Below are 27,084 nucleotides of genomic sequence, written 5' to 3' on the forward strand. Positions count from 1 at the left end.
TTAGGAGTCCCACAAGATAACCAAACTACACAACTGCAACATATATGCAGAGGGCCTAGGTCAGTCCCATGCAAAGTGTCTGCTTGTCAGCTCAGTCTCTGTGAGCCCCTAGGGGTCCCAGGTTAGTGATTCTCTGTGTTTCCTTGGTGTGTCATTGGCTCCTCAGATGCCACAATCCTTCCTCTACTTCTTCCACAGGATTCCCTAATGTCCACTAATGTTTGGCTGTAGGTCTCTGTATCTGTTTCCATTAGTCATTGGGTGAACCCTCTCAGATAACAATTTGGTTAGGTAACAATCTATGAGTAGAGAAGAATATCATTATGAATCATTTCATTGACTTTTTTTTTTAAATTGCCAGTCATGTTTTGTTCTATCCTAGGTATCTGGGCTGTCCAACTTCTGGGTCCTGGCCCTCTAGGCAATGTCAGGGGTGGGGTTCCTCTTATGGTATGGGTCTCAAGCTGGACCAGTCATTGGTTGGGTACTCCCGTAATTGCTGTGCCACCTTTACACCAGCTCATCTTGTAGGTAGGGTAAATTGTAGGTCAAAGGTTATGTGGCTGGGTTGAGGTCCCATTCCCTCCACTGGAAGCCTTGTCTGGTTTGAGAAGGTGGCTAGTTCAGGCACTGTATCCCCTGTTACTAGGAGTCTTAGCTAGAGTTACTGTTAGGAATTCCCAAAAGTTTTTGTTGCACTATTTATTAAATATTTTGATATCATGAAGATTTGAAATATAACTATCATTAAAACAAAAAAATTATTTGGTTTTTTGTTGTACATCCATTGTTTTGTACTTTGAATTATTTTGAAGTTATGACAGCAATTGTCTTGAGGAAAAGTCATGGAAAATAAACTGTTTAAATGTAAATATTTTATAATAAAACTGTTGTGGAATATTAGTTGAAGATGTGTTACATTTGCTTAACAATACTATGGAATATTTGTTTAATGATGCCAAAGATATGTTGCATTCTTTTGTGTTGCATTTGTTTAACTCTGTGGAGCTGTCTTGCTTTGCCTGTCTAAAACACCCGACTGATCTAATAAAGAGCTGAATGGCAAATAGCTAGGCAGGAATCAGGATAGTTTGGACTGGCAGGCAAAGAGAATAAATAGGAGAAATCTGGAAAGAGAAGATCAGGGAGCAAAAGGAGAAAGAGAAGAGGACTCTAGAGACCAGCCACCCAGTTACACCACAAGTCATGGATTAAGAAGTAAAGAAAGGTATATAAAAGGTAAAAGCCCAGAGGCAAAAGATAGACAGAATAATTTAAGAAAAGCTGGCCAGAAATAAGCCAAGCTAAGGCCAGGACTTCATAAGAAAGAATAAGACTCCATGTGTGTATTTGGGAGCTGGGTGGTGGCCCCCAAAGAGTAAAGAGAAAAGAGTAAACAAAACAACAACATCAAACCAATGCAATTTCTAGGAAAGCAATAATATGACACCACTACATTTTATTATATTTCTCAAAAAAAATTAGTTAATATGGATTATATCTGAATGTTTAAATAAAACTGATATATCAGAAGAAAATCACCTGCAATTCAAATAACATGTACAACAGGTCATTTCAATCTATGGCAAATTTTTGTATAATTGGTTCAAAATTTTAATAATTAAATAATAGATTTTGATGACATCCTTCTTATCAGTCACAAAGAAAGTGTATGATTAACTACTGTGTTTATCATGGGACATAATCTGCATATCTAATGAGCATAAAATACTTGCTCTCTATAAATTTTTGTTTGTTTTTGAAACAGAGTTCCACTGTGTATCCTTGGCTGGATTGGAACTTACTATACAGACCACACTGCCCTTGAACTCATAGATATCTGGCTACCTCTGCTTCCCAAATGTTATAATTAAAGGCATGTGCCACCATGTCTAGCATTAAATATAAATTTTAATCATTTTTTAGTATAAATGAATATATAAATCAGGAGAGATGTAAATTTATTTATTGTACCCATGAAAATTAGCAAGTAGAAATATTCTGCTAAATTAATTAACATAGTTCTGCAAAGCCCATTCTAAACTCTATACACTTAAATGATTCATCCCTACTAGCTAGCTTTCATTGTGCCAGAAGGTTTTAATTATTCTTTTAAGGAAAAAAGAATTCAACAGTCTTATCCAGCTATGAACTCTGTTAGCCAAACTAGTGACTGTACTATCAAGATATGTACACCAATGCATAGTGCCATGAATGCTATGATGTGATGGGAGTAACCAGCTACTTTCTGGATGGATTTAAAGCCTGCTTCACAAGACAGAAATCATGTCTGGTACAGCAAACTAGACACAAATTCATGACTTGCTAGGTCATAGGTCCCATGGGTGAAGCTAATATTATTATTCTTGTAAATGGACCTAATATTAATCTGTCTTATACTTTATACTTCAATTTGTTTTTACCTTTATACTCACATATTAGTACATCTCTCATCTTTCATCAGATAAGTTTATTTTTTCAGTAGATGTTAGTAGTATAGAAACAAATCACTAATCATTGGGCAAAGAATTAGTGGCTGTGGAATACCCAACTCTATATGAGATATCATTTCCTCCAAAACTTCAGGGATCGACACAGAATGTGGATCAGAAAGAGAGATAGGTAGAAGACATGTGCAGAGAACATTATTATATGGAAATTATAGGGTGGTTGCACACACTCACTCATAGCAGCTATGTCTGCATGCACCAGATCAAGCCAATCAAAATTCCAGGATTGAGAGAGGGAAGGCTAATGAAGTGCCATCTCTATTGGAGAAGCTATTTGTACCTGATGGCTACTGGGCAGGAAGAGTCCGTTTTCTTCAGGGATATGACCACAGAGAGGCCACCTGTGTTAGAGTAAACAGTTTCACACCCTTGTACATACAGGCAGCACTGAGAGTAGTCAATGGGTTTGAGAGAGAGAAAGAGAGAGAGTACATGATTTGGGGAGGGCAAATGTAAGGGTAAGTGAGGAATTGGAAGGGAGGGAGTGCGGTGTATTTGATTAAAATACATCATATGCATGTATGGATTTTCAATTAAAAATCTACAATGTTATTAAAACATAAAACTAAATAATTATTAAGCAAAAATATATTTAATGAATTTCATAAATATATTATATATGATAAATGCAGCTTAAAGAGCTATCATTTTAAAAATCTTTTTGTGTATATGTTTGTGTGTATGGTATGTGTGGTGTGCATGGGTGTGCTTGTACTTTTTGGAAGAATACCCCAAGGATATCTAAATAACTTATCACAATTCCTCCCAATATTGTAAAATTCTCTTTGGGGCTAAGGTGGGCATCTGTGTTTCTATGATAATCACTTTTAAATATCCCATGTGAAGTGTTTCTTTAAAAATGTAACTAAAAGTGCAAGTTAGATGCCTAAAAGAAATGGGATTACATCATTTGAGAAACTTTCAAGGTATGTTTTAATAATGAAACACACCCAGACATACAGTCTTATTAAATTGCTTCTGTATACTAAGGCTTTAATTCCCCACAAACACAAAAGTTTATGATACTGGATGCTAACAGTCTGCATTTTACATGCTGATTAGAAGCTGACCATGCTTGTGTTCATTATGAAGGTATAGATGAACAGAAATTTGTCTTGCTAAAAGTCAAGTTAATTTTCATAGCACAAACATACACTTGCATATTTTATATGATCGATTATTAGTACATTAAAGATTCACATTTACCAAGTGTTACTGAATGTAATCAGCTAATGCAATTTATAAATAAATAAGGTCTTTTATTTTTTCTTAGAAAGCATGTATTTTCATATTTTACTTCCATGTCACATACTTTACTTTCAACTTTCTGAAGCTCAAACATTAAGCCTTCATACAAAAACCCAGTTTGATAAATCTTGACAGGTGATAAAATAAGTTTTACTTTAAATAACTCACTGCCTCTATTCATTGGTATCAAATAGACTTCACTACAAAATTCCTAATATATAAAATTGTCACTCATGTCCAAAGAACTTTCTCCTGTTATCTAAATCTTTTTCTTCACCATATTCTTAAATTCATTGAGAGCCATATATGAAACTGTATCAAATGGCTCTCTTTGTATAATCCATCCAGAATTAACTTTTTGATGGAAAATATTGCTTATTTTCCTCAAAATTTATGGTAAAATATCCAGTAATTTATCCCAATTTCTTGTTTTAAAATCTACACACTAGCAAACAATGAAACAAAAGTAACTAGCTGGAATTTTTCCTGTGTCCTGCCCAGTCCTGCAACCACTCAGATCCAAGTAAACACAGAGAGGCTTATATTATTTTAACTGCTCAGCCTTTAGCTCAGGCTTATTACTGACTAGCTCTTACACTTAACTTAACCCATAATTCTTATCTATGTTTAGCCACATGTCTTGGTACATTTTCTCAGTTCTGCCTTGTCATCTTGCTTCCTCTGTGTCTGACTGGTGACTCCTGACTCAGCCTTCCTCTTCCCAGAATTCTCCTTGTCTGCTTATCCAGCCTATACTTCCTGCCTGGCTACTGGCCACCCAGCATTTTACTAAACCATTGTACAAGGGCATTATTCCACAGCAAGTAACATTATTATTATTATTATCATTATTATCATTATTATTTGCTTTGATTAAAAGGGGACGAAACTTTATTGGATAACTGCTGCAGACACTTTTATATAACTTTAAGCTACCTATTAAGAGAGACATAAACATGCAGCATTTAATCTTTCAAGAACAAAATGATGGGATGGTACAAATCTTTCAGATCTTTAAATATGTACAAAGTGGACTTTGAATAATTTTTCATTCAGCTGCAGTATCCCATGTTGAGACATACTTGGCTACCTTCGGGACAGCTCAAAGGCAACAATGGTCAGTTTAATGAACAACATCAGCTTTTGGCCTCAGTGTAGAAGTGAGATTTTCAGAGTACAGATTTAAGAGTGACAAAATACTTTGATGTTTTATATGCTGAGAATCTGATTATTAGTACCTTTATTGAAAAGATGTGTCTAAGAAGTAATCCATCCAATTCCATTTGGATGGTCAGCTCCTCTCACCTGTCAGTCTTAACCAAACTCTACCCTCCAACCCCCATGTATCTCTCAATACTTTATGTCTGAGGCTAGATCACCAAACAGACATTATGAAAATGTCAGTTTTACAAACTTAATTTTGCTGTTGTTTTAAGTCAATTAATAAAAATGGAATCAAGTCTTTAATTCATGAGGATCTATCATATTAATATTTAAACTAAAGATGCAACCACCACATATTTTCAAAGGAAAGGTTTATAGAGACATCTTAGCTCAGTTTTACATGGTGGCACCTATTGCCATTAACAGTTTTTTAGATCTTAAAAAAATTATTCTTTTATTATGCTACATATATACATTACATTCCTACTACAGTTTCCCCTACAGCCATTTCTGCAAGTCCCCTCATCTCCCCTCTTCTCAAGATCCATACCTCCTCCATTTTTCTAATTTCCAGAGAGAGAGAGAGAGAGAGAGAGAGAGAGAGAGAGAGAGAGAGAGAGAGAGAGAGAGAGAGAGAGAGAGAGAGACGGCCTGCAAGGGACATTAACTGAACATGGCATAACAAGTTATAATACGACTAGGCACAAACTCTCATAGCAAGTCTGGACAAGGTGGTCCAGCAGGAAGAACTGAGTCCCAAGTGCTGGCAAAAGTGTTAGCTATAGCCCACTCCCATAGTTAGGACTCCCACAATAACACAAAACTATACAACCGTAACACATATGCAGAGGACCTAGCTCAGACCCACACAGGGCCTGTGATTGTTGCTTCAGTCTCTGTGAGCCCCTATAAAAATCCCACAGAAATGGGGAAAGGATTCTAGGAATCAGAGGGGTCAAGAAAACCACATGACTTTAGATTTCAAGTAGCCCCTAAGTTTGAAAAGTAGCCTAGTTTCCCATTCTGCAGCTGAATTTACAGGGTTGTCTCAAATCAAAACTAAAGAAAAGTCAACAAGCCTTTATTTCAGAATCTTTAGGCAAGTAATGCAATTTTTGAAACTAACATTTTTTTTTTGCTCAACCTCTTTTGTTATTATAAAGATACACTTTACATTGAAACAACAAAGGAAAAAAATGAGCAAAGTTGTTATTGAATTCTTGTATCCTAGGATTCCTACTGCTTTATCCACACCAGACAAGTTATTGTCTAAGTCTTTTTTCTTTGCAGTCCCTTTCTTTTCCCCACCTTCCTCCATTGTTAACTCTGGCCTCTGGCGTCTGTGTGTATAATTTTAAAATGAGTTAAGATAGATTTAGGAATAAAAAGCACATTCTAAATCTATGTGTGTAGTAATTATAATCTTACCATCAACTCACAGGTTGGGAGTTCAAATGCAAGTTCACCACCCTGAGACCTAGAGAAATACAATACAAACCATGCTGTTAGTATTGACATTTGATTTTCAATAAACAAAAATCATATTAATGATCCAATAAGTGTAATTTTATGAAATATTAATGTACATTTAACTTAATGTTTTTAACTATACTTTTGTCAGAACTAGCATCACTCTATTCACATGAAATTATTGATATTTAACAATCATTCCTTTAATTTGAACTGTTTAAGGCAGAGATTATAGATAAGCAGAACACCTGTACAGTCTTTCTTCTCATGGGCCTGGGAGAGATGGATACATTTGCACACATAATGCACTCTGCAGATGGAATTCTAGAGGGTAAACAGCACTCATTCTTTACCAATGCCAATATATATGTTTATATAGAGATTCATAGAAAATATGGCATGCACACCATCAATGTGATTGCAATAATGTAATCCTATTCTACACTTTCTGTTTTAACTGCTGGAGAATATAGAATTCCACATGAAAATAAATGTATAGTTATAAAATTGCAATCTTATTCTACATTTGCTGTTTTTTGTCTTGTTTTTGTTTCACTTTTTGTTTGTTTTGTTTTGTTTTTAGTGAGACAGGGTTTCTCTGCGTAACAGCTTTGAGTATCCTGGAACTCACAGAAATCTACCTGCTTATCTCCCAAGTGCTCGGATGAGTGCCATGCACCACCCCCTCCAGAGTTACACAGAGAATATAGAACTCCACATGACTACCAACGTTTCATATCATATTTTGAAGACTGTTTCATATTTCATAGTGTAGAAGCTATTTGAAGTCATAGAAATGTATGACCCTATCTAATTTTATTGTCTTTAAGTCTCTTGGCTATGATCACTCGTGGCATTATTTGATAGATGATACAGCCTTTGTAAATGCTTTATTATTTTAATGTAGCATATTAACTGACAATCATTATTAATCTTTAAAGTTTACTTACTTCCAGGTTGATGCTTTTTGATGAGAATAAAAATAAAAGTGAAAATTCAATCTCTTCTCAATGAGGAAAAGTGTAGTGTTTAGAAACCCTTCAGAAATTCAACAATGTGCTATAGCACGTGTCTAGTTAACTACAATAAAAGTTGATAAAAATAGAAACAGTAAAAGAAGCACTGCCATGTTGGCTGCTTAATGGTTAGTATTAGTTTGGAGAATATATTTTCCCGAGGTACTAATGTACTAAGGTGTTAAAGCGCAATACTGTAAATGGAACCATTGACTATGACAAATGAGTATTTAGCACTTTAGCAAGGGTTGTCATATGTGAAAATGAGGGTTTCGTTGAAAAGAATAATGGGGAAATATAATAAAATGCCACTGTCATGTAGATAAAAATCAACACATCAAAATTTGATTTCTTCTTTATGTGTGTTTGGTGTGTGTGTGTGTGTGTGTGTGTGTGTGTGTGTGTGTGTGTGTGTACAAATGAGTGCACTCAAATGTATATATGTGTGGGAAGATTAGAAGTGAACCTGGGGTTCCTCAGTGGCCAGACCCTTCTGTTTTGTTGGTGGTGGTGGTGGTTGTTTCTATGACAAGGTCTCACAATTGACTGGAACTTGCTTCTTAGTGAGCCTCAGGGGTACACCTGTCTCTCCTTTCCCGGTGCTGGGATTATAAGTGTGTGCCAGCACATTGACCAGTTTTATGTGAGTTCTGAGGATCAAACTCAGGTCCTCATACTGGCATAGGAACCATTTTTCCTACTAAATAACCTGCCTAGCTGGCAGCCTTGCTTTCTTATTTTGTAAGGTGAAATGCATACATGGAGTGCAATCCTTAATAACAAATGCTCAGAAAAATCTCAGCTGAGGTCACTGGATAAATTGGTGGCAGAGATAGGAAGTATTCAAAATTTTTGATTCTTGATGTACTGTGTTGAACTCCAGTCTCTGGCCTTTGCTACTGGCCTCCCTATTGCCAAATTGGTAGGCTCTGTTCACCAGCATCCCATAGATGCTTTCACCATTTTTTCTCTTTACAAGCCACAAAGCACATTAATCTTTTAAATACTACAGACTCATCTTTCAAGTATGACCCCATTGCCACTGTCACTGCAGGAGGAAGAAGCAAGAAAAGCATTGTTGACATATACTTACTATTGACATTTGTTAAGGAAAATCTTCTCCTGCACAAAAATTCACCTAATAGGACTCAAAGTACTTAACCTCCAAAAGTCAACTCTCAGTGGCCTTGTTTCTTGCTCTTCATTTTTATTAGCAGATATAATAAGTTAAATTTTGGGAACACAATGTCTTCAATTAGGGTTTCAGGGTTTCTATTACTGTGACAGAACATCATGACCATAAAGCAACTTTGGGGAGGGAGGGATTTATTAAGCTTACACTTCCACACTGAAGTTCACCACTGAAGGAAGTCAGGACAGGGACTCAAACAGGTCAGGATCCTGGAGGCAGGAGCTGATGCAGAAGTCATGGAGGGGTGCTGTTTACTGGCTTGCTTCCCCTGGCTTGCTCAACCTGCTTTCTTGTAGAACCCAGGACCATCATCCCAGGGATAGTACCACCATAATGGGCTGGGACCTCCCCCACTGATCACTAATTGAGAAAATGCCTTACAGCAGGATCTTATGGAGGTATTCCCACAACTGAGGCTTTTTCCTCTCTGATGACTCTAGCTTGTGTCAAGTCTACCTTGTGTCAAGTCTAGCTTGTGTCAAGTTGACCCACAGAACTAGTCAGTATACACAATAAACCATTGAGGTGGTAGAATAAACATTTAGCTAAAACCAAATATGATCATGCCTGAATAAGCTGAATGATTATACAAATAAAAATATTGTTATTACTATTTTATTTTTATAAACTGAATGTCAAGCTTTAATATTTGGCATTATAATGAAGAAATAATAATTCCTTTTTAATGTCATTTAGCAGTATCATATGCTAGATTCCTCTTTCAGGCACTGTGTTACATATTTTCAATTTTAAATGGAAGCTTTTAACTGAATAACTGAATTTAAATATAAAAATTACATGAGATTTATGATCTCTAGCTACATCTAGAATGTGTATTTGAGTTTGAGACACTAATAAAAATCCAAAGGCCATCTTTGTCTGTATTACTGACATTATTATATTGATTAGATATCACAGGGATGTGCATTGTAAATCACTACTCAGATTTACATTTAGAGATTCAGAAATAATATCAAAAGCATCTGATAAATTTGTCTTCCAAGGTTAAATCCAAGTCAAAAAATGATTTCAGGCATGTACAACATCTAATGTCAAAGTGTGGCTCGCTCCAAACAATTTATATTTTTTAATGATTTGTAGGGTTAGACTCTGGCAAAGATATGAAATGCTGTGATGTATTTAAACAGCAAAGAGACAATCTAACATGACATGAATAAATAATTATGTTTAGAAGAGGTATTTGTGAATAAGGACCAGTTATTAAACTAATAGTGCCATTTGCAGAGTTTTATCCTTGATACACTTCAGGAAATTTCATTTCACATAATATTCTAACAATATGACCTTATCATGCACCACTCTCCTTTGAGCTACTTACATTTGGAAGTTCAAGCACTTCACAGAGCACTATGCTAAGAAATGATTGTCAACTTAAATATATTACTGGAAATTTTATAAATATAATAACCAAAATCTATCAGGTTAAAGAAGGAATACTTTAGTGTTAAACTGTGACCAAGTAATACAGCCTAGCACTTTAGTTAGTTATTCTAGATAATATAAACTTTCAGAGAACACATGAAATTTCCCCAGAAGCATGTATAATATTCTATTCATTTCATCTCATCTCCACATAATCTTGCTATTTTTAACATCATATGAATAGAAAGGCTAAAGAGGCTAACAAATGTATCCAAGGGCACACAGCCAATAAGTGATAGAGATGAGTTTCAATCAGAATCTCTCTTAGTCCATAATGAGATACAACATTCAGATTTTAAAAAAGTGTGTGTGTGTGTGTGTGTGTGTGTGTGTGTGTGTGTGTGTGTGTGTGTGAGAATGTGGGTGCCTACGATTGTCAGAAGAGGCCATCAGATTCCCTGCAGTTGTAGTTAAAGGTACTAACTACACTGTGGTCCTCTGGAGGTGGAGAACATGATAAAACACCTCTCTAGCACTCGATTCTTTTAATGAGGAAGTATGCAATAAAACACAGCTTCCATTTTAATCTCTTTAAGAAGAACTTAAGTTCACAACTTCAAGAGGCATAGACGCAATGAAATACTCTTCAGCTGTTGAGAAAAAAATGAAATCACAACCTTTTCAGGTAAGTTGATGGTAGTAGGAAAAATCATATTGAGAGAGATAATCCAGAGCCAAAAAGACAAACATATCATGCTCTCCACAATCTGTACTTCCTTAGCTTTAAATGTGTTTATTGTAACCTGGAATAACTAGCATCAAGGAAAATAAAGGTGACCAAGAAGAAGGAGCAATAGATAGGGGAAAATCAGGGTATAATTATTTGAAGGAGAAAATAGGGAAAGAGTGAGGGGGATTTACTTAGGTATGGGGAAGGAAATAAACAAAGAAGAAAGATGGAAGAGAGTAAACTGACAGCAATGAAATCTGGAAAATCCATAAGATACAATATTATTATATATTTCCCTAAAATTACATTATAATACATATACCTCTCTATATGCATATACATATATAGTTTTAAGAAAATTTTTTATCTGGACTAACATTGTTCCCTCCAAGAAAAATAAACTATCGAACAAAATCCCAACATCAGACACAACAAGTCCCCTTTGAGTTATTGATCAAGGTTCTCCAAGAGATTCTCAAAACACAGTCTATTACTATTACTTTTGCTTGCCTCCCAGAACTGGAAGGTATGGCCTATGTACTCAGACACAGGGCCTAGAGGATATGAACTGGAACTGACCTGAAAACCTTCTTCCTAAGGACTAGCTTTCATGATATCAGGGAACGGAAACAAATAATAGTCCTACCCAGCTATAATCTCCATGGCTCCATGGACCACATCACCAACCAGCATGACACAATAACCCTAAGGGTGCAATAGTGCCAACCACACTTGGTGGTAACCAAAAGCTCTCTATTCTGACCTAGGGCCTGAACAGCAGGAGTGAAATAAGGCCTGGTAATGGAACCCTAGCCAACTGCTAAGCACAAGTGAAATCATATATCTCGGAGGAGCACCTACAATGGCCACTTGCTAAACCAGCATAATTCCTAACTACATACTGAATTTTTATCTCTATATCCACAATAGAAGTAGCGATCATCCATTATCAAAGAAGTTTCTCTTTGAAACAGAAGGAGACCATTACAGAAAACCACAGTCAATCAAAATATAGAGAACAAGACATTCTATGGTTCCCAGTCTCCAATGATCCACCTACAGCACACTTCCTGAATTTAGGACTCAGGGACACTTGCAGAAGAGGGAGTACAAAGATTGTAAGTAAGAGTCTAAGAAACAGGAAGTTTGTTATGAGATTGTGTTGACTAGAAATGTCAAGAGGTTACACCCAAAAAGTCTCATTAACATGGCTACCTAAACAAGAACTTAACAATATTGACACCAGTGGACATATGAATAAGGAAAGGGGAAAGCTCACGGAGCCTCAACTCCAGACAATGAAATACAGGCAACTGGGGAATGAGGAGAACAGGAGTAATCATCTTCTCCAGGGAAAAACTCTCCACTTGGTTATCTAATATAAAGTGTTCAGTCCTGACATGGTATACATTCAAGTAACATTACATACCCTGAGCAGGCTGTATTTATATCTTTAGGAATATGTGTATGTGTAACAATAAGTTTTTTATTGTTTTTATTTTTTACTAAGAAAATTGTTATTCAATTTACATACCAATCACAGATTCCCCCTCCTACCTCCTCCCACATCTCCAGCCTCCCTGCCGCACCACCCCCTGCTGCAGCACCCCCCCTCATTCCCTACTACAAGAAGGTAAGGCCTCCCATGGAGAGTCAGCAAAGCCTGGTATATTCAGTAGAGGCAAGTCCAAGCCCCTTCCCCTGCCTCAAGGCTGTGTTATATGTTCTACCATAGAGAGAGAGTAAGCAGGATAGAGGTAAGAAGGAGAGAAATCATCTTTTGCAAAAACAAACAAATAACACAAAGCAAAAATCAAGTCGAGACATGACTAAACCCCCAATTTCAAAGTAAACCATCAGAAACTGTGGATGAGTTCTAAAGTTTCCAGTTCAAAGTGCTAATACATGATGATAAACTTTAAGGTACACTGCCCTGTAGTGTCTGACTGGTCAAATGCTGAATGCACACTATGCATTATTTATCAGACATGTATTATTTTTTTAGATTCTGACAATAAAAATTTTATAATGCCTAATATTTTATAAAAGATGTAAATTTTATATATGAATTATTTTGACATGGGTTATCAAAACACTTTCTAAAAATATAAATAATGACTTTAAAATGAAAAACTTTGAAATCTTACTTTCTTCAAGACTGTCAAGCTTATCTCAGAAGCACAGCTCTTTTTATCTTTACAGGCAATGTGTTTGAGAGGAAAGTCAAATGCTGCTCTGAAATTCCGCATGTTGTAAGTTCTCATTAAATTGCTAATAAATACCTAAATGCTACAATTGGAACAATCGCTGGATGCAGTCCAAAAAGGACAGATGTCCTCCTTCGGGTGCAAGATTTTACCTGTGTCCACACTGCCTCAATGTCTTTCCAGAGCACATCATTTTGTTTTACAAATCAGGTTTTAGATACAGGAAAAGTTGGAGTGCTAGGCAATCTACCAAGTCATCTTGTTGTTAATCAGTGTAAATCTGGCATGGATCTCTCAAATGGTATAGAATGACAATTCAGTAATTATTCAATTACTCAATGAATACTGACTGATTATTTCCTGCTATTAGTACAATATTAGTAAACGTGAGCCTGAAATGTGGATTACACAAGGTACGGTTTGATAGATTTAAAGTTTTGCGATTGATATGTTTAAAGATTTGTGTCCTGATTGCCACCATAAAAAGCTACTAGAATTCTCTTTGCAAAGTGTTTAATATCCCCCCATGGATATCAATCTGTCAGGTGTTGTAGAGCCTGGTTTAATTCATCTTTGCAGTAAGACAACACCTGATTTTAACAAGCTTTATAGGGTATTGGAATAAGAGAGTGATCCATAGTCTTGTTTTGTGAGATTAGGTTCTGGCAATGGCATTCATGTGGAAGTAAACTGTCATAGAATGTGGGAAGTGCTGTTCTTATAATCCTTCCTCTGAATGTCTGGCCAGGTTCTAGGTCCTGCTGCCCCTCTATAACATTGTGACATTTCAGTCTTGCATAGTTTTTTTTTTTTCCCCTTCAGGGAAAAAGAGGATTGAGTATAAAAACAGAAAGTACATTGTTTTCATATCCTTTCTTTTTTCTTTTTAGTTTTCAGGACATACAGGGTGACTGACTAGACCAGGATTCCTTGTGTACTCTCTACATTCTTACTCTCTCTCCTTTTCCTTCCCTCTTCCTCTCCCACTTTTCTCTGTGTTTGCTTCTCTCTCTTCCACAGTGCCAAGGATAGAACTCAAGGCCATTGACAGACTCCACTGTTGTCTATCAGTAAGCTCCAGGGTGTCTTTCTCAAACATAAAAAAATTGTTATAAAATTGGGAGATGGCAAGGAGTGTATAAGGTTCTGAAAATACAGAGTTGAATGTTTTACCAGTACCACAAAGGGATGAGTTTTATAATATGAGGATTATATTTCAGTAACAGCATGTTTTTAAAGTGTCTCTGTTCACTCTGCTAGTTTGATTTTATTTCTGAAGTAATTTAAGTAAGATTTATTGTTCTAAAAATTAATCGTGATATATATTCTTTAGAAGACTGAAAATTGAATAGGTTAACATCTTACTATAGAGTCACATATTGATACTCATTTTAGAGAAACATAGATAAATAATAAAATGACAGTCTTTTCTATATTTTAAAATCTACAAGTAAAGAGGTGATACAAATCACGAATCTCTTCAGGTTTTTGGAAGGATTTTAGAAATTAAAAACTCTTCATAAAAGACTATACCTAAAATGCAAGATATAAACTCTCGGAAGGTGTTCTCTATAAAGGTGATAGGCTAATGTTTATATATTAGCTAGTTGCCCATTTGGTGCCTTTGCTGTCCTGACAAGATATCCAATTTTTAACTATGCTCACAAAATTGAAAATGTCAGAACTTCTAAATAACATTTATTTTCATTAACATTATATAAACTGATATACTAACTAAAAGATTATTGGTGTCAAAATCGTACAAAAAGTAATGAACAATATAGTTTTGGTATGGAGAGTTAATGTCTCAATACTAAATATATATATCCTTTTATGAACAGCTTTTCAATTTTTTTGTTGTTGTTTGGGGACTTTTCTTGGAGATTTTAAGCAGCTTGCTGGAGATATAGCTCTATGATTAAGAGCATATCTATGCTGCTCTGTCTGAGGACCCATTTTGGTTCCCAGGACATTTATCAGGCAGCTCACAACCTCTCTAATCCAAATCCATGGAACCTGATGTTCTCCTCGGGACCTTTTAGATAGCAGCACACAAGGTACTGCAAACATAAATACAGTAAATAGCTATTTTTTAAATTTACCATTATTTTGCTAAGAAATGGTTGTCCTAGTGAGTTGTCTTACATATTCCATTTCAGTTGATCCTCTGTCCCCTTACTTCCCTGCCTCCCTTGTACCTCTTTCATCCACAGTTTTAACCTTTTGAATTTTGTTCTGTTGACTTTCCCATTTCTCTCTTTTAAAGTGCCCTATCCCAGTACTTTACTCTAGGCACAAGGTACCTTTCTAGTTTTCTGTCCTTTACCAATATTTACTCCAACCTTGGATATGCATATTAACACTTGGAGGCAAAGATATGCAAATGACATGGAACATAAAATTTTTTTTTTTTTTACTGAGGCAGCATTACCTAGCTTACTATATTTTTTCCAGTTACATCAATGTCTTGCATACTTCATAATGTATTTTTCATCATGTTCTATGTTTTCATTATCTATTTATTTGTTAATGGACATCTAGGTTGATTCTATTTCCTTACTGCTGTGAAAAGAACAGTAATGAACATAGATAAGCATGTATCCTTGTGAATTTATTATTTTTTTTTCAAGACAGATTCTCTGTGTAACAACAGCTCTGGCTATTCTGGAACTTGCTTTGTAGACCAGGCTGGCCTAGAACTCACAGAGATCCATGTGTTTTTGTTTGTTTGTTGTTTTGTTTGTTTTTTGCTATTCCTATCATTGGCTGTTGTTGCTGTTATATATAAAAACTAGTAACAAAACTCAGTCCATGTTTCTCACTCTGAACAAAAAATCAACTTCAGATGCATTAAATCAATCTCTCTGTCTCTGTCTCTGTCTCATCTCTCTCTGTCTCTGTCTCTCTCTCTCTGTCTCTGTCTCTCTCTCTCTCTGGTTTCTCTGTGTTGTTTTGGTGCCTGTCCTTGATCTCGCTCTGTAGTCCAGGCTGGCCTCGAACTCATAGAGATCTGCCTGGCTCTGTCTCCCGAGTACTGGGATTAAAGGTGTCTGCCACCATTGCCCATCTTGCATCAAATATCTTAACGTTAATACCTCAATCCTGTAAGTGCTTGAAGATCACAGAAGCCAAACACTTGAAGATCCAGAAATATATGCAAAAGCCTTTCTGAAATGGACTTTAGTAGCTCAGGAAATAAGGCCAACATTCAACTAAAGTGATCTTATGAATTAAAAAATCTTCCACATTGTAAAGGAAACAGAAATTACAGTGAAGTGATAGCCTGTTGAATAGGAGAAACGCTTTACTTGATACATATCTGATAGAGGATTAATATCTAGAATATCTACATACAACTAAAAATTAAACAACAATATAATCGAAGTTTTAATTATTTTATCTTCTTGCTAATAGCATAAAGGTGCACAAACCACGGGAAATGATGATAGACAAAAAGGAACCAACTCTTTGTACTACTGGAAGGAAGTCAAAACAGTCCAGGGTCTGTGGAAATTAATGGAGGTTTCTCCAAAAACTAAAAATAGATATGCTCTATAAATACCTATCATGCCACTGGGTATTTATCTGAATGACTTCATGTAAGCACTTCACAGACACACTTGCACATCTGTTTATGTAGCATAAATTTCAGAGTGACAAATATTGTATACATTCGCCATTTGGGGTTCCTACATTTTATGTAGTTCCATACAGTCATTTATGTACGTATTTAATAATAGTATAATAAAAGTAAAAGTATTTAGAGGAATGAAGTTGGAATGAATGTGGGAGGAGGGAGGGAGAGGGAGGCAAGTGGATATATGGAGTATGAACAATGTACAATATACAACTATATGAAAACTTTAAAATTTAATTAATATTTTAAAATTTGATGTTGTATAGACTTTATATGATTGACAAGAATAACTTTAATTCCAAATGGACAAATTCAAAGGATCCTCCAAAATGATGTAGGTCAAATAATGACACTATCATAATTTTCCTGAGCTGATGTTGTTTCACATCAAATTGTAGAGCTTAAACACAAACAATATTCATCCCCAAAGCTGCCAAGTTATGGATGGCTACTTATTTGATATGAAATTAAGGCAGTATACTGTAACTGTCAGAATTAATGCCTTGCTTGTTTAATTACTGGAAATTGTCATTTTTGGAAACCCTGAAAAAGGTGGACAAGTTCACACAATTTGTTGAACCTGTATGTAAATTAATAATTGGTAACCATGGCAACATTCATCTTCCTCTCCTTTCCAGAACTGCACCAGCTGAGCTAAGTTGGGAGACTGCCTTTCCGTCACAACCTTAGCTGTAAACCCCTCCCTGCCTAAATATAAGGAGCTCACCATGATTGACAGTGTTGCCCACACATTGCTTTATTTTCAGTGATTGGCCAACTCAGTAAAGCCCTGAAAAGTGACTTCTGTCTGTTCTCTGATGTCTTTGTATTCACCTTTCTTTCTTTCTTTCTTTCTTTTTTTTTTTTTTTTTTTTTCAAGACAGGGTTTTTCTATGTAGCTTTGCACCTTTCCTGGAATTCCCTTGGTAGCCCAGGCTGGCCGTGAATTCAAAGAGATTCGCCTGGCTCTGCCTCCCGAGTGCTGGGATTAAAGGCGTGTGCCACTACCGCCTGGCACACCTTACTTTCTTATCAACTGTTAAATCATAGGTAAGAGCAAGACACACCTTAATACCTTTCACACTTAAATACATACACAGCTAAAATTTTTGCTTTGTTCAAAATACAAATAAAAGTACCATATAGAAGTTTATTTAAATGTATAGAGTTTGGTCCTGGGCAAGTGTTTGTTTGACTAATGTGCTAATTTAGTGGTGAAATGTTTTCATTTGAGAATTCACTACACTAAAATAATCCTTCTATTTAAAAAAAAAATGGATTTCCAGTTTTAGTCTTACAGAGTTGCAGGCTCTAAGAGACTATCCCAGAACGTGGCTGAGAATCATTACTTTAACCATATTGGCAAGTTACACAAGTTCTCTCCCTGTGTCATCATCCCTAAAATGAGAACATCTCAGGTCATGGGGGTTAAGTACCTCCTCGTTTTGTCTCCTCTTCTGTCTCCCTTCCATTCAATTGCACCTCATCTCAACCAGAAGATGGTTCATAAAATCCATTTTGATGTAAAGTTTGGAAATGAAAGATGCTACTTTGTACAATTTATTAGTTCTAATTTTCTACCATGTTTCAGCAGATGTGAAGTACCCTTGCATCCTTGGGATTTCTTCACAATTGTCCAATATGTTCCTGGTGGCACTCAAGTCAAAAGTTTCTGAATCCATGTCACTCTAGACCTTGTTACTAGTATATTCTTCTTTAAAAAATATTTTATGTGTCTGGGTGTTTTACCTGCATGTGTGCCTGATACCCACCAGAGGTCAGAAGGGGGCCCTGGAACCCTTGGAAATGGAGTGAAAATTAGTTGTGACTCTGCATGTGGGTGTGGGAATTGAACTTGTTCTTCTGGAAGAGCAATAACTGCTCTGAGATCTCACATCTCTCTAACCTCTACCTTACACATTTTTTTTAATTTTTTCATTAATTGATTTGTGTGTTTGTTTGTTTATTTATTTACTGCCTTGCCATGGTGTACTATGGAGGTCTGCGGGCAACTTGAAATAGTTCCTTCTTTCCTCATCCCCTGGCCATCTGAGTCCTGTCATTAGGCTTGGTGGCTTGTCACACACTCTTATGTGGACAAAAGTTAAGAATGGAAATAATTTCAGTTTTCATAGTCTCCATTTCTAAAGTACCTGTGCAGCATAATCTATTCTTTTTAACTCTTTGTGTATCTTTTCTTCTTGGATTCTTTCTTTCATCCCTTACTTTTTCTTTTCTTTTCTTTTCTTTTTTTCCTGAGATCTTTTTCTTTTCTTATAAAACTCTATTTCTATTACTTCATTTGGAAGATTTGAAAGATAATTTTAAGCCTCATTTTCCTGCAAAAATCTTTCCTTTGCCATCCCAACTGCTCAAGCTATCTTCCTTTTTCTTATATTTTTGGTTGTATACCTAGCCTTAATGGCTGAGCCATCTTTCCAGCCCTAAGCCATCTCTCCAGCCCCCATTTTATTGTTAGATAATCACTATATTTTTATATTTTCTATGTGGAAGAATTTTCCTCACTAAACAATTTCTAATGATACTCTACTGAAAATCCGCAATGATGCTGACATCAAAATCCATGCCCTCTTTAGACATAATCTGCCTAGAACATTCAGTATACGCAGACAGTTCTGCAGCCCATCAGTCCTCAGTAGTAGGTAAAGTGTCCACAGATACAGCAGTGTTTAGGGATTTGGAGATGATTACAAGAATGAATGTAAGGATGTACCTTAGAATACTACCATTTTTTCACATATTCTTACTGGAATAAAGCTTTATGTATTTGTTTTCAATTACCATTTTGACAAGGAATTATATCCAAATACCTATTTTTAGATCTCAGTTTAATTCTTGGTTTCAATGTTTCTTTCAAAATGTATTGTTTGTTATCTTTACTTGCATATTTCAAACTTTTTTGAGCTCAAAACATTCTAATGAAAATGTATATATGCATAGTCAAAATTTATTTTGCTATCTGGATTCTTCATTCTGTTACTGACATTTCTCTCAATGTTTAAAAGTTGTATTTTATCTGTGTAGGTATTTAACCTGGAAGCATGTCTGTCCATCACACATGTGCATTGCTGGTAAAGGTCAGAGAACATCAGATCCCCTGCTAATGTAGTTATAGAAGGTTGTGGTCCACTATGTGGGTGATGGGAATCAAACTCTAGTCCCCTGGAAGAGAAGCCAGTGGTCTCAATTGCTCAACCATTTCTTCAGTCCCTAGTTAAGAGACTCTGGAAGTTTATAGTCATTTGTATATTTTAGAGATTGTAGATATTTTTGAGAGGATTGTTTTTTAATGTTTTAAAGAGATAAGATTTTAAATTGTTTTAATTTGTAAAGATTGTAGAACTTTAAAAAATTAGAATGTTTTATATTGTCATGGTAATATTAGCAAAACAGTTTGGAGATAAACAGGACAGAAAGGTTGTGATTTAATTGTCATGTATATGTATGTCAATATGGCAAGGATTTAGTTGTTCTTGCTATCTTTTTGTGAACTTAACACAAGCTAGAGTCATTTGGGAAGAGGGAACCTTACTTGAGAAAGTACCTCTTAACATATTGGCTAATGGACAAGCTTGTGGTGCATTTTTTATTGATGACTGTTGAGAGAGATCCCAGCTCATTTTGGGTGGTGCCAACTCTTGGCTTCTAGCCTTGGGAGCTATAAGAAAGCAAGATGAGCAAGCCACGGAGAGCAAGTCACTAAGGAGCATTCTTTCATGGACTCTGCATCATTCAGTTCCTGCCTCCAGGTTCCTATCTTACATTCCTGCCCTGGTGTCTTTACATGATGGACTGTGATGTGGTAGTATAAGTGAAATAAACCTTTTCCTCCCAAAGTAGCTTTTGGCCATTGTATTTTGTCACAGCAATAGAAACTGAAACTGAGACACACAGAGAAGACAAAGGTGAGGTAAATCAAATTATGACATATATGAGGTCATTTAGAAGAGCATGCTTAAATTTATTTGTTTACTTATAAATTGAAGGTGGCAGAAAAATAAGAGAAATCATTGTTCACTGATCTGAAAAATGGCCAATTGTAACGTCATTTCCCCCAAATGTTAGTTTTCCATCTTACAGGGATGAAGGGCCCTCCTAGGACTCAAGAAGCTAAAGACTTCACAAGGTTCAGAAAATTAAGAGAGTTTTAAGACTTGCAAGGCTCCTCCTCAAGGTTGTAAATTCAGTAAATTGACTTGGAATGGGGTACTGTCTTCATGCAACTTCTTGGCTATAGTGAAGGGAGATTTCCAGGGATAAGCTTTTTGAGTTGTCACTCATGTTGGAAGTGGTATGTTGTGGAGATGCAGCCGCCTTTGAGTCCTCCATGGTCTTCTAAGAAACATCAGTGCTCTCACTGGTTCACCAACCTATAATTATCTAGAGTCTTTATTATTATTATTATTATTATTATTATTATTATTATTATTATATTACTATTATTATTATTGTTGTTGGTTTGTCATTATGCTTTGTTTGTGGTCAATAGATGTTTGTTCACAAATCACAGTCACTGTCACTCTCACCTGCATGTCTTGAACATCCTGAGCTTACTTTTGCTAAAGCTATGTTTTTGTTTCCTGGATGGTTGCTGCACATTTTTTTCAGATGAAGATTGTCAAATATGTCCTAGTTTTATTTGCTCACAAAATCAGTATTATTCTTCCTACAATAACAGAGCCAATCCTCAACTTAGCCAGTAGTCACATTCAACACTATAATATTTAGTTACTGAGAAAAAAAATTCTTATCTTCTACTCAACCTAAATAATGTTAAAAGCACATAGTGGCAGTCAATATTTGTTAATAAAAAATATATGGCTGTTATATACAAAGATGACATTAAGATTTATGTATTTCTCCCCTCCCTCTCTCTCTCTCTCTCTCTCTGTGTGTGTGTGTGTGTGTGTGTGTGTGTGTGTGTGCATGCACTATATTCTTATTTCCCAGAAAGGAAGATTACAAAATTCCCCAAAGCAGCAATCAGAGAATACATCAGGTATAATGGATATACATTAATTAAAGGACAAATATTTCATCCATTCTTTACCATGGAGAATCCAAGACAACTGACTTCAAGTAAGTATTATGGGGTGTTTCATAACTATGTGGCATGGAACCAACATTCCCATTTATTGAAAACCTATGAAAAGGAGGAGTACACTTCATCTTGTGCATGTGAACTCCTTTCAAAACTATAATTGCTGTCTATGGCATTAATAATTCTTCTAGTAAATCTGTTACTTAAAGAGCAATCCAATTTGGTGGTGTCTGTCTCGAACCTGAAACCTTACAAAGATTTACTAAATTTCTGGATGGGTGTAATTGAATCACTGCAAAACTTAAAGATGAAAAGAGTCTTCTAGCTACATTAGATGGGGCAGAAGACAGAGAGATTTAGAGTGAGAGGAGTTACTTGCCATTTGTAGGAGGAAGTACATGGAAGGACTAGAAGGAAGGTAGCAGCATTGATGAGCAAGGACAACTTCATATGGTAGCCTGCAAACAATATAGACCCCCTGCTCACAGAGACAAGGAAGCAATTAGACCTGAGAGGTTAGATAAGCTTAGAAGCTGCTCCATTGCTCTGGGTTCTAGAAAGGAACACAGCACAGACTAATACCCAGTGTTTGGTTCATGAGACTATACACAGAACACATTCGATCTGAGCTGTATTCTGACATCTGACATGCAGAATGAGATTGGACACAATGGTGGTTTTACTTAATTTTTAAGATTATTATTTTAAGTGTATGGGGACTCTACCTTCAAGTATGTGTGACATACATGTGCAGTTTCTGTGGAAGCCAGAAGAGAGCATAGGATACCCCAGAACTGGAGTTACAAAGGGCTGTGAGTCACCACAGGACTGGGAATAGAAATCCTGTCTTCCGGAAGAGCAGCCGGTATTCTTACCTGCCAAGCCAGCTCTCCAGTCCAGGAGGGTTTGCAAAAATGTTTTTTATTTCATGTGAATGTATGCTCCTAAATATATGTATGTGCACCACATACAAAGGTCAGTAGAGAGCCTAGGATACCCTGGGGCTGAAGTTGCAGGAGTTTGTGAGTCACCCAATGTGGGGGCTGGGAACCTAGACTACATCCCTTATAAAGGCAGAAATTATTCTTCATGGCTGAACTGTCTCTTGAACCCCAAAGGGGGTTTTGAATCACTAAATCTGGCACAATTTGTTTAGACTACATTTAAACAAAAACATTAACACATCTCCATTAAGCTAAATTCATAACATTGTATTATGTTTTGTCTATATTTTTTGTACTAAATATCTAGTGTTTGAAATTAAGTACATTTTAAAGTCATTTTCAATAAGGTCTTAAAATATTTTTTTCTCAGAATTAGTCACTCTTATAACACCACTCATAGTTGGAGAATCATTTTCACAACTGACTTCGAATGCACCTTAAATTACACAAAATATAAAATCTAATTGTGGCATTTTGAATATAGTATTCTGCTCCATGTCTATGCTATGTGTTTGTAGAAATGGGATATACTAAACAACAGTGTAAGGCCTGACATTATGAGTAAAGAAATATGTGTTTTTGATAGCAAAATGTCTCTCAATTAGTATGATAATTTAGGTATGTATCAATGGTTTCAAATTGTTTTGTTCAGGTCAGTATTCATGGCATTGATATTTCCTTTTCCAGCTACTTCTTCTGTATGTATATTCCTACATACCTGAATATGCACTAATAATTTATCTTTGCCTATCTTCCTCTGCCAGGGTTGTCATACTGAACAATCTTTATCCTTGGAGAGCAACAGCCGTTGATGCTGCGGCTTTGGTTTTCTGAGAGGAGATAATGGGTGTGGGGTTGAAGGAAAGATACAGTTCCTTTGAGGAAAATGATGATAGTGCAAGAGGGATTTGAAGATTGTAAAAAACCTGGATGACAAATAACCAGTCACTGTGAGTTTGAAGTCATTTCCGCACAGCATTCTAAGAGCTGTGGAACCTGCCAGAGAAGGGAGATGGGAGAGGACTCTACTTTATATGGTAGAACTGAGAGAGGGCCAAAATGAAGGTCACTGATAATATTAATCATTCATCTTACCCGGATTCTTAATTTTCATTAGAATTAAGAATATGTGTTCCTCCAAATGTCACCTGGAGGATTCATAACTTCTTCAACATGCTGTTCTACCCACTGTCTCTACAGGAGTTGTGGCCCACTTTCTGATTTGCTTTGGTACTCTTTTATTATATAAGGTAAACACAGTGCTTCCAGAAGACTTCAGGTGAATGTGATCAGAAGAAAAGTGGTTGGAGCCTTGGTTACCAAAGGTGTAGCATAGGACAGCACTCAGTACTTCTCCCAAGAGAAGAGACTGTGGCAGATAATGCAGTTTTTACAATTCTATAGTGTCTGTGGCATTGACACTGCCAATTCCATATGAATCATTTTGAAATATACAACAAAGGGCTTGATAATGTAGAACAAGAAGTTATTTTCAATTGAGTATATCAAGATACAGTTAGAGATATTTTCTCGTATACATGTTAAACTGTTTTGTCCGTCCTCAAGAGGGGCTGATGAAAAGCTAATAAAAAACAAACTCCTATTTGCATCAACACAAAGAATTTTGCTCTTTTCTCTGAGTGAATAATTAGGTAAAATATTCACTCAGATAAAACCAAATTCTCAACCATGCATATGTAAAGGAAAACAGTACACTGAATACTTCTTCTTACATTAAAAAGGTAATATTTCATGCATCATATTAATGAGACATGTGGGCCAAATGTCAAGTTAATATTTAAAGTATGTTTAGTGAATATTTTGAATTCAAGAGGGCAGATAATATAGAGAGCATGCAAATGACTAATTTCTGGAGAAGTATGTACCTTGCCTGTGTGATCTGCATGCTACTCACATACTTCATATAAATACTGTTTATGTTCAACAGAATACTCAGAGGTTCCTGATAATTTCTTAAGGTTCCTGAGGGAAAATTTCACTGAGTTATTTTCATTGCTTGCTGTATAGAAAATCATATTATTTTCATTAGAGAGGTCAATTGACATTTCCAATACACAAATATTTTTAAATAGGACTCTCATTCTATAAATCATTTGGGATAATAATTTCATTTGTCTAAGACTAGACAAATGTATAAGAAATTGATTGTCAGTGTTCTTTCAGATGACATGGTGATAAAAGGGCAGAAATCATATAGTCGAAGAAGTGAATAAATGTGAATGACAGGGTGGCTCACTTGTTCAAATACTTATGGATTCTTAGAAAGCATAGATGATCAGTTCCCAGAACCCACATTGGGTGGTTTGTAACCACCTGATCACCAGTTCCAGTAGATCTGACATCCTATTCTGCCCTCCATGATTTCCTACAAAAATGTAGCATTCATTCACACAATGTCCTAATTTGCTTCTATGCTCTGATAAGACATTCTTACCCAAGGAAATTTGGGGAGTATCCTAGGTTTGGGGGTTTATAATTGTTATTTTTGTCAATTTGACTCAAACTAGAAACCTTAACTGAGAAAATGCCCCCGAAGTATTGGCTATAGTCCACTCTATCGGGACATTTTCTTGATTAATTGTTGGTATGGGATGATGGCCCAGCCCACTGTGGTCAAAACTGCCCTTGGACAGGTGGTTCTGGTGTGAATGTGAATTGTGTATATGAAAGCAAACTAGGCAATCTGGTAAACAGTGTTTCTCTATGGCCTCAATTCAATTCCTACTTCCTGGTCCCTACCTTGAGTTTCTGACCTGAATTTCCTTAGTGATAGAGTGTGACTTAAGATTTGGATGCTGACATAAACATTTTACTCCTTAACCTGCTTTTGGTCATGGGATTTCGTCACCATAGCAGAAACCTAAGACAGGGAGGAAAGAATTTATTAGGCTTATACTTCCTGATCACAGTCCATCACTGAGGATGTATCACAAATACATTCAGGACCGGAGCTTAAGGAAGAATCTGTGGGCAGGAACTGAAACAGGGTTGACTGTGGAGTACACTGCTTCCTGGCTTGCTCAGTGTAACCTGCTTTCTAATGCAATGTCCAGAGGTGGTATCATCCACAGTGGAATGGGCTTTCCTACATTAATCATTAATTACAAAAATGCCTTGTGGATTTACCTACAGGCCGACATGAAGGAGGCATTATCTCAATAGAGCCCCATCTTCTAACATGACCTGAGTTTGTATCAAGTTAACAAACAAACAAACAAACAAAAAAACAAACAATGACAACAACAAACCCCACACAGCTAACAAGCATGCACAGACATAAACTCATACACAAAAATGCAAATAATTAATATACACTTAAATGTGAAAATTTTAGTGTATGAGCTTGGCCGTAATCTTCTAAATGGTTTTTAGGGAATCTAATAGGTTTATATGCATATATAAAGAGCCATGCTGAACTGCAGTTAGCTTAACATTTCTCTAAATATTTGGTTGTAAAAATATATAAAACATGCTCTTCCTTCAATTTGAAATGTCTTAATGACTATAAACTAGTCTATATTATATTTATAAATCTGACGGTAGAAGCCTGAAGGTGATCACTAATGATATTAAGATCCACTGTTGGAACAACATTATTCTACTTGGAAATTACTAAATGGATCCGAAGGGTGTGGGTGGGGCAGAGAGGGAAAGAATCTCTCAGTACTAAGGAAGTCACAATTAGTGGGAGTGGGGAACATCAAGTATACGGAAACTTTAAGTGGGTAAGTCCTGGTAAGTCTCTGAGAAAGTCATGGACAGAACTACTGAGATGGGATAGTTTCATTTGTCTACTCTTTTTCTAACACTGGGATTAATTCATAATCAAAAGAGAAAATGTGAGCAAAAAAATAAGAGGACAAACATGTAACATTCTCATTAGAATATAAGCCAATCCAGGTGAAAAAAGAAAAGCAACTTTACCTCAGAACAAAGATGGAAATCTTAGCTCTATTGATGAGAGAATATTAATTTCACTGAATGAAATATATTTTAATTGAAGATTTATATACATATGCATACAGAAATCTCCTAAACCAATGAACTATTACATTAAGGCTCTTCAAAGCCTTGTGTCTTTAGGGTCTGGGTTACCTTACTCAGAAAGCTTTTTTATAGTTGTATCCATTATCAACAAATTTCATGGTGTCAATTATTTTTAACAGCTGTGTAATACTCCATTGCAGAAAAGTACTACATTTTCTCTATCCATTCTTCAGTTGAGGAACATCTAGGTTGTTTCTGGTTTCTGACTATTATGAATAAAGCTACAATGAACATAGTTGAGCAAGTGTCCTTTTGGTGAGATGGAGCATCCTTTGGGTATATGCCCAAGAGTAGTATAGCTTTGTACTGAGGTAGATTGTTTCCCAGTTTTCTGAGGAACCATTATAGTGATTTCTTAGTAGCCACACAATTTTGCACTCTCAACAGCAATGGAGGAGCGGTGGAACCCCTTGATACATATTCCCTTGCCAGCATGAGCTATCACTTGTGGTT

At 36.0% G+C, this 27,084-nt stretch overlaps 1 protein-coding gene across 48 annotated transcripts in view; it reads right to left on the minus strand.

Annotated features, from left to right (window-relative positions):
* Ptprd (protein tyrosine phosphatase receptor type D) overlaps positions 1-27,084 on the minus strand; it is a 2,272,674-nt gene that overhangs the window by 1,222,239 nt on the left and 1,023,351 nt on the right. For all 48 annotated transcript variants that reach the window (XM_037203364.1, XM_037203377.1, XM_037203376.1 and 45 more), the window contains one exon: positions 6,351-6,399. The gene's annotated coding sequence lies outside the window, so the exon portion shown is untranslated. The remainder of the gene's footprint in view (positions 1-6,350; positions 6,400-27,084) is intronic.

Source organism: Peromyscus leucopus, chromosome 2, assembly GCF_004664715.2.
Source record: "Peromyscus leucopus breed LL Stock chromosome 2, UCI_PerLeu_2.1, whole genome shotgun sequence".
In the NCBI taxonomy this organism is placed as follows: domain Eukaryota; kingdom Metazoa; phylum Chordata; class Mammalia; order Rodentia; family Cricetidae; genus Peromyscus; species Peromyscus leucopus.